This window comes from Acanthopagrus latus, chromosome 14, assembly GCF_904848185.1.
Source record: "Acanthopagrus latus isolate v.2019 chromosome 14, fAcaLat1.1, whole genome shotgun sequence".
In the NCBI taxonomy this organism is placed as follows: Eukaryota; Metazoa; Chordata; class Actinopteri; order Spariformes; family Sparidae; genus Acanthopagrus; species Acanthopagrus latus.
In genome coordinates, this window is record NC_051052.1 from 2,070,925 (window position 1) to 2,082,890 (window position 11,966).

The following is an 11,966-nucleotide window of genomic DNA, read 5'->3' on the forward strand; positions in this document are numbered from 1 at the left end:
CCTCAGATTGATAGTAGACAATCTTATATGAGACAACTCAGATCTGTCACTTTAGAGTGATTGAAATCTGATATATGATATTTATGAGAGCTGATTTTTGTTTATTTCACATCAGAATGCTCTGAAATGATTTGAGGTATATTATAGGTTAATTACTGCTTAAACTGCTAAACATCAGTGAATATAAAAACCAACAGGAACAGACAATTAATTGGATTAAACCACTAAGATACACTGAGATGGATGAAATTGAATTTGGCTAAAACATTAATTAATAGTCATGATATTTACTTTAAGAGGCCATAAAAATTATGTTGTCAGCTGCTCACCTTTAAAAAAAAAAATGTCATGGCCCCTGAGGGACGGTATGAAAACTGAAATGGCCCTCGACAGGAAAAAGGTTCCCCACCCCTGCATTAAAACAACAAACAGAAGAAATGGTCCTCAATAAACAGAAAATGAAAATCAATTTTATTTTGAGGAAATGACAATACTGAGAGCAACCCTAATCAAAGTGGACCTAGTCTGCAAGTGGATAACTGTCTTTCACTTAGTTTCTAATAGATGATGCTATCATATTATGTTGTGAAGCAGCTGGATTTGTGAGATGATGTTATCTCGCTAATCCATCTCGCCAAGTTTTAAACTTCTGCATTTGCAGTTCAACCAATAACCACCCAAAGAGGAATTTTGGTTGATGGACTTCCATTTATGTAGTACTTCTCCATTCCACTGATTACTTTACAACACTCACACTCACATTCACCCATTCACACATACATTCATACACTGATGCAGATGCAGCCATGCAAGGTTTGGCATCTTGCTCAAGTAGACTTTGACTTGCAGCTGGGGAATGAACAACCTGTTCTACTGCTGAACCACAGCAACCCCTACTACAGCTGGCAACTAGTTGTCATGTGCCATATATCCTGAATGGATCTGCCCTTTTCCAAACAATCTCTGGCAGTGCCAAAGCAAGTGGTTTGAAACCAACATGGCATGTAAGTTTAGAGATATAGGAACAGTCTGATTACTTTTTTGCTGCCTGTGAAAAGTTAGCCCTCCTTTTCCCCCAACTCGCCTGACTTTGTTCCCTGTTTGGGACAGGGGAATGTGTTGATTTGAGCAGGGGAAGGTATTGTTACAATAGAAAATGATTGGCTGTATTGAAATATGATTATTATGTAACTAGAGGTAAATTATTATCATTATTATTATTATTATTATTATTATTATTAAACTGTTATCATTATAATTAGTACTGAAATGTATATTTAAATCATGTGTGTATATATATGTGTATATATATTTAAATCATGTGTATATATATATATATATATATATATATATATATATATATATATATATATATATATATATATGTATGTATATATGTATATATGTATGTATATATGTATATATATATATATATATATATATATATATATATATATATATATATATATATATATATATATATATATATATGTAAGACAGGCTCTATCACCTAAATACAGACAGTCAAACTTCTTATGTGAGATAAACACAAGCATCCTAACTTTTTCAGAAATTGCATATTTATGTAGGAACACACTGTTTACAGTAAAAGTTTAATTTAGGAAATACTCTTGCAGAGCCTTTAAATACATACATATTATTTGGGAAAGCATTGTGAATCTACAGCAATTTGTATATTTTGCAGATGAGTTAAAATGTATTGTTAAAATATCAAATAATCTGTTGTTGACTTATTCTAAAATGGTTATCATAATCATTATGTCTTGTCACAGCTCTATGTTTATCTTACTGGCCACCATATTTTTAGAGTACAGAACAGCTTGTTTTTATTGCAACATTATAAGAAATTGTTACTATGCTATGGATGGAAAGTGTAATTTGATGCCTTTGTACAGAATAAAACAAATTTGACACCCTGTTGTGATTTCATGATTGAAAACCGCTGCTATAAAGAATCATCCAACAAGTCTGAGGCCAGTGTCTGAGTGATCATCACTGTTAGAGCGCTAATGACCCACTAGACTAGTCTTATTGTTATCGTCACCATCTAAGCACTATAGCTGTCCAAACTGTGGATGTTCACTAGCAGCCCTGACTGCATCCATTTGTCTCAACTTCTGCTGGGCTGCATCTTCTCTAAATCACTCTCCTCTGTAACATTTATAACACTGGAGCAGTTTGAAAGAAAGAGGGGGCCTGAAATTGTTTGCCACTTCGGTTGCTGCACTACAGCGAGTGGAAGAGAAAACGAGGGTGGAAGTGAGAAAAAGTTATGGCATGCTGAAAACAGACAGCGGCACCTAACGAGCCTCATCCTCCAGCTTCATTAGAGAGGTGGAGTCCCTATACCCTAGGGGAGAGGGGCTATTCCCACGGCACCCATTGCACTTTTTAACAAGCCCCTGTTCTTGACACAACCCACCAGAGATTTGTCCCATCCACCTGATTTGTCGAGTCCCACCCACTAGCACATTTTAGTTTAAACAGGAATCCACCCCAGATTATGGAGGTCCCGTGGGAGTAGATGGAGTGTCCTCTGACATTGCTTGCTTGTGTTTGAAAACAAGAAGAGTCTCTGCAGCAAACAAAGAGTTTGGAGCTAAAGAGCCACTGCCTCATACAGCACACATATTATCACAGCATATGTCAGCAAAAGCTTGTTTAAACTGCCATTGCTGAGCCTTTACAACCCATAGACATGTGTCTGAACTTGAAGACTAAAATCTGAGTGTGTTATTGCCTTCAATGTTTGGATCTACGCTGTGGATCCAGAGTTTACAAATGACATTTTTGACCCAAATTATTATAAATACACATTCAGCTGTTTACAAATCTCTCATCCCTTATTTCCTACTGATATTTCTAAGGGCTGCAAGCATCATTGCTGAAACAACATTAACATTGTGACAGCTTGCCGCAATCCATTTACTAGAGGGGTCTCTGTAATGGCTCTCCAGGTATGTTTTGCTTATATTCAAAACAACTGCTTCTCCTAACAGAAGGAGGAGACACACACAGTAATCACTCTGTTTTCTCAGAGAAAATGCTGTTATTATTCAAACTTCACTGTGAATAATTGAGCCAGTGAATGTGCTGAGAAGAGCCCAGAAATTAGACAGTATCTGTGTGTATGTGTGTGTGTGTGTGTCCATGCCTTCTTAGTATTCACCTTCTGCCTTCCCTTTGAGGAGCAGCCATTACTAATCGCACAGAAATTTCCTCTCTTTCCTACCTGCGGGCCTGTCAGGTCATAAATGAAAAGGAATTAAGTAGAAATCCATACGTCTCCAAGCCTCCTTCCATTCCCACCCGCCTGCGCCACAACGGCGTATATCATTAGAGGAGCAAATTAAACATTAGCGCTTCGACTGTCGCTAGTTTGGGCTAATTGCTAATCAGCAGTAAAAGTTGCCTGGCACGGAATATTGCTTACCATAAGCTAAAGGTAATTTGCTTCTCAAGACGAGCTACACTGGCTTGTCTGTTGTTGTCCAGAGTCCATGCCTAATTACTGCCGGAGGGTGATGACAGTCACTCAATGGAGATTAAGACCGAGGCGAAAAAATGGAAATGTGCCATAATGCTGGAATGAGCTAGAAGTGCTTCTGTCTGCTTTTCTTTAATTCCCTCTCTTTCTCCCTGCATGGCTTGCTGCTGAAATAGATGTATTCTTAGGGGGAGAAGTCAGACAGAGCTCTTGCTCAATGTGGGATGGCTTTAAACACAACATGTAGTCAAAGCATTTCTTAATAAACCTGTGCCTTCTTAGGTGTTACAAATTCATCAGGAAAGATACTAACTTAGTGACTTGCCAAAGTATGTTGGTGGGAGCTATCATCAGAGCTGGTGGAATCGTCTAGATGAAAAAGAAGGGATGTTCTGCATATCCTGAGGCCTTAGCTATGGAAACAAGGACAATTTACAGAGGAAAAGAGATGTAGTCAGACAACAGTTCTTTGCTCCAGGAATAGTCCACTGACAATTAATAAATGGATTTGTGTTAATGAAAAGACTACAGACAACTTGCAACTTATTATATTATTTTTGCATCATTTTTAAGGCAAATACAGCATCAGCTAAGGTGATGGCTGTGAAGATGTGGCAGCCAGTAGCTCCCTAAAACTTTGCTACCTTTCTGTTTTAATTACACTGTCAAGGCAATTATGTGTTTGCCTGTCTGTTGGTTTGTTGGTTGGTTTGTCAGCAGGACAACACAAAAATTACAGTTTTCCACAACACTTGTATCGGTTTTAGCCAAGATTGGACCCCATTAGTACTATCAGTGCACTTCAATCTGATGCACTGATAGACCTTAAATTATTGTAAAGCAGTTATGGGCTGTTTGAAATTCAGAGTGATACAGGGCTATCGAGTTTGATATTGGATTAGGCTTGATCGAATTAAAGAGGATTGTTGGGCCTTGGCAGAGTTATGCTCTTTACTGAGTGTCACGCTAGTTAGTAGGCTTGTTTGTTTGATGACTGGTTTGTGGGATGGTCAGCAAGATAACACAAAAACTACTGAACAGATTTCCATGAAACTTCAATGGAAGATGGGCCTCTTACCAAAATGTACTATATTAAGTTTTGGTGCAGATCGGGATAAAGCGATGGATCCAGGTTTTTAACCTCACTTTTTTTTTTGCTTTGCAAGATAAGACATTTTTCGACATTGTCAGAATAATGCATGGATTTTGATGAAAAAAAAATCTGTACGAAGGTGGCTGATATCTATCAGTGAATACAACTTTTTCCAAATAAAGTGGTCTCTTGGGCCTTGGTGGAGGCATGCACTTTACTGTCTTACCCTACCCAAACCTAACCACAAGGTCAGACATGATTAAATTGTGCTGGATGTTCATGAAATGTTTCTTAAAGAGGTACAACTCAGAGGGCATCTCACACATTATTGAGGCAGAAGCTGGAGGTGCATTAGAGATGGGGAACAGGAGAATGAAATGCCATAGACAAGAGTCAAAGCTAAAGTGGGAGTCATGGAAATTAATTAATTATGAAGCTGCTGATGTTTTAAATCTGGCAATGGAATGGAATCAGTTTGGTTGCAAATGAGCAGAAACTTAAAAGATTGGTGGATGTATTTAACCAACTGGATTAAAAATAGGAAAGCAGGAAGATGGTGTTCAAAAAATTTGAGATGTACACTACCTAGAGTGTGTGGTAATCACTTTACAGGGTTGATGGTGGGAGCTTCTACAATCCCTTTCTAACATTAACATCAGGCCATTGGAGGAGGTTAGAGAACAAATGAGGACACCAGTTGTTTAGGGAAGAGATTTTAATGCACACAACACTGCCAAGGGTAGCAGAATGAAAGATGTTAATGGGAAAACTGTGGAAGATTTTATGGACATACATATGTGTGAACTCTGTATATGTGTAACAATTGCAGACCTACTGTAATAATAGCAAAGGAGCAGTTAAGTGTATAAATATATATCTGTGGCTTTGTGACTCGTTTGGTCATGCTTAACATGACTCCAGCATGCTGACTCCTCCCCTGCCCATCTATCCTGTGCTGTCTTTTGTCTGTGGTTGTTCTACTCTCATCTCCTATGAACCCATCACTGCATGCCCATAGGAACAGAGAGGGAGCCACAGACACACACACACACCAATTAGTGACTGTTACGTGTGCCTGGCGTGTGTTCTGCTCTGTCTGTCTGTCTGTCTGTCTGTCTGTCTGTCTGTCTCTCTCTCTCTCTCTCTCTCTCTCTTTGTTTCAGGTGGAACCTCCTCCCTCTCTACCTGGGGACACCTGTGGGTAATTGGTGCTCTGGTGGAGTGGGGGAGGTGTAATAAGGGCCGGAGTGCAGGGACAAGAGGAGCCTCCTCACCCCTTTTAGGCTCCATGGTTCCAACTAGGGCTGAACGATATATCGTTATTGTATCTTTATCTAGAGATGAACATTAAAGATATTGATATCGAACTGCCCAAGCACACACACACACACACACACAGTGTTGCCAATTTGGCAACTTTCTCGCTAGATTTAGCGACTTTTCAGACCCTCTTAGCGACTTTATCTCTAAAAAGCGACTAGTGACAAATTTAGCGACTTATTCAAATCATTAGGGGAAAGATGAGAAATATATTATACTGTAATTCTCCTGCTGCTTAGAGTCATCACAGTCCACGGCTCCTCTGCAGCAGCGCCAGGGTATCTCTCCTCCCGAGTGGCGGTGCAGGCGGCAGGCCGGTGTGTCGGGGGCTGGCTGGGGCAGCAGGAGCGGACATCGCAGCCGCTCGCTCTGTGGATTTGAGCCTGGATAGCTGCTGTTTACTCTGTTGATCCTTTAATTCTCTGACTTCTTTCTAGATTCTACTGGTACTTTACCGATAACCTGAAGCTGCTGAGTCTCGATCTTCACTTTCACGCTTTCTCTCCAGATTAGATGTCATCGTTCATCTTGTAAAAATGCACATAGTTCATTTGATCTTCTCCCTCCCTTTACTGTTGTTACTTCAAATATATTTGTCTCTGTAGTGAGTTTGTGATAATTTGATAATGGTTTCTCTATCAAGCATTTGTATATGACTTAAAATAATCTCTTTATTTTTCTGAAAAATGCTTGGTTTTCACCAAACCTGTAGTCAAATTGTATCATATCGATATCAAGATATCTGGCATGAATATCGAGATATGAAATTTTGTCCATATCGTTCAGCCCTAGTTCCAACAGGTTGGAAAACCCCATGTGTTTTAGGTGCTATATGGTTGTCTTTTGTTGTGCTCTTTTTTGGCTGGAGGTCACCGGTACTTCAGTTATTTGTGTCATTTTGTTTTAGGTCTTGCTGTCCTATAGGCAGGTTAGGGGGAGGTGTGGGAGCGACAGCTCACTGCATGGCTGGTCCCGCATCTTCCCTTCTTTTTGTTCTTTTTGGCCAGGGACTCCAGCCCTCTTTTGTTTGTTCTTGGATTTACTTTTGATAATTATGCAATAAAGGTTGAGTAATTTAGGACTTTGTGTGTGGTGTCTTTTAATATGTTTCTTCCTCCAACCCTTTTGAGCCGCTTTGTTTAAATTATCAGAGGAGGCCATAACAGTGACCACATGCAAATTTAGTCCTAACTTGAACTGCAGGCTGGTGTAACGCTGCTCCCACAGTTCTGTCATCCTACTCTTGAGATCTCATGGCACCATCCTCCTCCTGCTTTTATCCTCTGTTTTCTTATTTCAGTCTTTTACTTCTAGCTGCTGCTCCCATTAATAGCCTACACACAGATGGATTCCATTTTGCTTATGGCTGTGGCCATGTCAAGATGCAGAATATTATAATTCAAAAATATAACTGCGGACTGGGGATCAGGAGGTCACTAGTTAAAATCCCAGCTCCCCTGGGCGGATCTGAGCTACAGTATCCTATGAGCCTCCTATGATATCCGTTTTAGCAAGATACTGAACCCCAAAGTTGCTCCTGATGTGCAGATGGCACCTTGTGTGGCAGCCACTGCCATCAGTAAGGGTCCTGTGATGAGCTGACAACTCATCCAGGGTGTACCCTGGCCTATGCCCATTGTGTGAACTGAACCCAGTAAGCCCCGCAGCCCCTTAGGGGGAAACGGTAATATCCCGCGACCCTCACGGATAAGCGGAAAGACAACGAAATGAAACATTATTTTGTCACACATAAAATATAAATATACAAACAAAGAAGTGTTTGTGCTAAGATTAATCTAAAACTGGTGCAATTGTTGAAATATATAAAAAGAAACACCTAACAGATTTGGTTTACGCTGCAGTTAAAAGATGCACATATGTTAAACTATGGAGTGGCCCAACAATGCTAGGTGCTGACAGTGCTGTTCTCCAAACAATGCCTGTGATGCTATGTGTTGTGGTAGGTTTTTGTCAGCCACACGGTTAAGATAATGCATCAGGGTGGAATGCACTCCTCCTCCTTCAGTCTCTCACCGGTTAGAAGTGGCACATCCAGCTGGAGAATAGGGACAGGGACTCTCCACGCTTCTTGGCTATTTAAGTCAATTAAAACATTGGAAAATAGGGTCCAGATAAAGAAAGTGCATGTTAACATTCAGAAAGGTTGGTTAGACTACACATCTCCTTTGAGTTTTTCTCTTACCCTCAATGATATGAAGTACTGTCAACCATTGCAGGAATTTGTTGTCGGTGATGAATAATTTGTCCCATTTATCTGCCCTGGTAGTACATTTTTATGACTTCATTTACTCACAAAGTAGGTCTGACTCATGAACTGCGCTGTTTACTATACCAGCTGTAGTGCAAAAACACACTGATCTCTGTAGCTCTTCTCCTGGTCTTCTGCTGCTCCTCTCTGGGTCAGTCATCTTTCAGAGTTATTATTTGCTGCAACTGCAGTGTCTCTACAGATCATTTGATAGAGTGTCCACATGGTGGAGCAGTGGTAGGGCAGCCATCCTCTGCGATCCAGCCTGGTGGGGCAACTGACTCTCCAGTTTGTTTATACAAGCCAACAACAACACAAACTCAAGCACAACCCATTTCCACCAGACAACCACTGAACACACAATTAAAGAATAATATCAATATAGCATAGATTTCCTTGTGCCTATCCCCAGTTGTCCCTGGTCCCACAACACTGTGGATTTTGTCACTGGTCTGCCTCCCTCGAGTGGTAACACAGTCATCCTAACTATTGTTGACTGATTCTCCAAGTCAGTACACTTTGTTCCAATAACTAAACTGCCCTCTGCCCTAGAGACAGATGACCTCCTGGTACTCCATGCACTTAGGTTTAAGGCATCCCTGTGGATGTTGTTTCTGATTACTGTTTAATGTTATTTACTGTCATGGACAGGACTTTAAGTGTAATGTTTTTTGTTGTCTGTGGATCTTATGGGGCTTTTTCCAGAGGTTCACTGCGGAAGTTGGTTGGGGTTACCTGTTTGCTGGAGTTGCCATCTCACACACACACCTGCAGTGTGTTTGGAGTAATCAGCACCAATTCTAATACCCTGTGAAAACACCACTGGCCTGGGTGCATCTCAATATGGTGCTGTGTGAGGTCTGCACGTCCGGGCAGGGGGGATAACACATCAGCATAATGCTGCTGCAACCTAGCAACATCTGCTCCCTGGGATGGTGTGAGATGGTCATCACAGAGAAGCAAGGTGGAATTGGAGGATTTTAGACACATCAGGCCCCAGCTCATCTCTCTCCATCACTGTTGTCTCCAAGGAAACAGGCTCCACCTCTCTCCATGCTTTGAGGAGGTTGATGTGGTAAAACTCACAACCTCATAGTCAATGTCGCACACCTGCTGTGTAACCATGTAGGATCCTTGCCACTTTGCAAGTAATTTGGAGCTGGATTACAGGAGTAATACAAGCACTGTATCTCCCATTGCACATTTTTTGCACATGATTTAATATAGTGCCTCTTTAGTACAGTCGCTGTTGACGCTCCTGGGCCTTGAGCAAATTCTCGCATGATAGCTGACCTAGTGTATGGAATGTTGCTCTCAGGTCCAGGACACACTGAACTTAATTTTTACTTGGGCTTGGCCCTTCTTCCCAGCTTCTTGACCAGGTCCAGAGCCCCCTATGGTTTCCTGCCAAATAGCAGTTCAAAGGGCGAAAAACCTATGGAGGCTTGGGGTACCTCCCACACTGCAAACAACAGAGGATCTAGCCACCCATCCCATTTGCAGTCATCTTCGTGTACAAACTTACAGAGCATGAACTTCAAAGTGTTTATCCAGACGCTTGACAAGGTCGTCAGTCTGCGGGTGATACAAGCTAGGCCAAATTGACTTGATGCCCAATAAGCCATACAATTCCCATAGTGTACATGACATACATGAGGTGCCCTGGTCAGTCAGGATCTCTTTTGGGATCCCAACACCAGCCGATGACCTGAAACAGTGCCTGTGCCACACTCCTTGTAGAGAAAGCATGCAGGGGCACAGCTGCGGGAGTCTGCGTAGTCCACGAGGACTAAGACAAAATGATAACCATCTGCACACAGTTTCCAAGTGGATTTTTGGTACCAGCAACTGGGTCATTTCCTTTCCCGTCTGAGTATACAAAATTGCAGATATGCCTGCACGGCATCAGGGCACACCAAATGACCATCAGATTTTATCACTTGGTCCTGAGTGGAAAGACTTCCATGGAGTGTAACACTGGCACCTGCAGAGCCTCCTGCAAAGGCGCCAGCAGTTCCACCTGCCTGTTCACAGTGTTAGACAACCTTATATTACCACAGAACACAGCACACATATCCCATGTCCCTAACAGGTTGAATGAATTAGAACACTGTATGTCGGTGTAGGAGGGCCAGCAACCCATATCACCTTGCCAACCTCCATGAGCAGGCCTTACTGTCCTTCAGCTGCTGCAAGAAGATGAAGGGACCCTAGCTGGATGATCCGGAACCAACGAAGCTGATCTTCAGAGGAATAGCCTAGCCCATTGAGGATGGCTTTCTTGATGGCTCGGAAGCTCCAGAGTGGAGGCTTGCAGGCCAAGTGTTGCAGTCTGGGACGGCCAGCTGCACACCATCGCTGTCGACTCGAATATCCTCTTAAAAAAAAAAAAAGCACAATTTTGCAAGTCGGTGAGTGAGGAGAAACGATAAACTCTTAATTGTTTAGCAGATGTTATACATACATACATAAGTTATTGCTTCTTTGTATAAATCACACCCTCCAGGAAATACACAACACCGTGGTTCTTCAGTTCTTCAGATGACCGATGAGCTCTCAAAGAGACTGGTGTGTGATGCTTGGCAACAGCAACTGCAGCCAGCAGCTCTGGTGGTTGCACTGTTAATCTATATTAAACTGTAGTTTTTTCATTATTAGTCAGGATAATTTTAGATGCTGCTTACTGTTTATAGCCTATACTATTTGCAACACCAAGATCTAGTTTGTAGGCTAACAAAATATAGGTTTGTCCGGCGGCAGGAGCCGATGTATGATGACACATTATGTGCAATAAACTAAACCTAACATGCTTTGATTTGAGTCAATGAGAAAATTAAACAGCATGCCCGGTCCAAGAGGGAAAAGAGACAATGGTCCTGATGTGTTTACTGTAGTCTGTAGTCTCATCTGCCACTGCATACTGCAGTTAATGCAAAGTCAGTTGGATAGAACAAATATGCCTCCTCGATTTTTGCCACTTCACGGCTTAATACCACGGTAACCTGATGGAGCAGGAGTCACTTGAGTTGGTGATGGGCCCCCTGCCAGGTACAGCCGGTGGAACTCTGCTCCAATAGGATAAAACTGAGTAGCTATACATGGAGCTTCAAGCCTCTCAGGTAAAAGAGGCAGCCCTACGCCAAAGACTCAACATCCCAGCAGCTTGGACAACCCACCCAAGCCACCCCAGTCAATTCAGGGCCAGAGGCCCTGAGGCTGTCCCTAAACTATTGACACAGGATGATGACTGAGTACCTACGTAGTCCATTTTCAGCTGCACCACCTAATGCCTGGCCAAATAAGGCTGTGACCTCACCCCAGAGGGAGGATGGTTACCACAGAGTCAAGAGCAGTATAAGCAGCTTTGGACCCCCATTCACATGTGAGCCGTACACTCAGGGATGCTATGAGTGTAGCTCAGCCTGGTCTTGTGGCCAGCCTTCACCCCCACTGGTGTACCATGGTGTACAAGATGCTTCAGATGACCTATGTCTGCCCTGAGAAAGTCTGCACATCTGGGCAGCCAGAGGATCCAAATGCACTAGAAGGCAAACAGTCATCAGAGCAGGCCCCAAAGCTGCCAACCACCAAGCCAGAAGAGAACAAATAATTACATTTTTCTCCCCATTGTCCAACTCACAACACTACCAACACAACCTCACAATTGATGGCATCTTCTGCACACAAGTCTGCAACAGTACCACTGGCTTACTCAAATTTTTTGAGGAGATGGATATGCCTACTTAACTTTCCTCTAATGCCTCTTTTTTCTACCT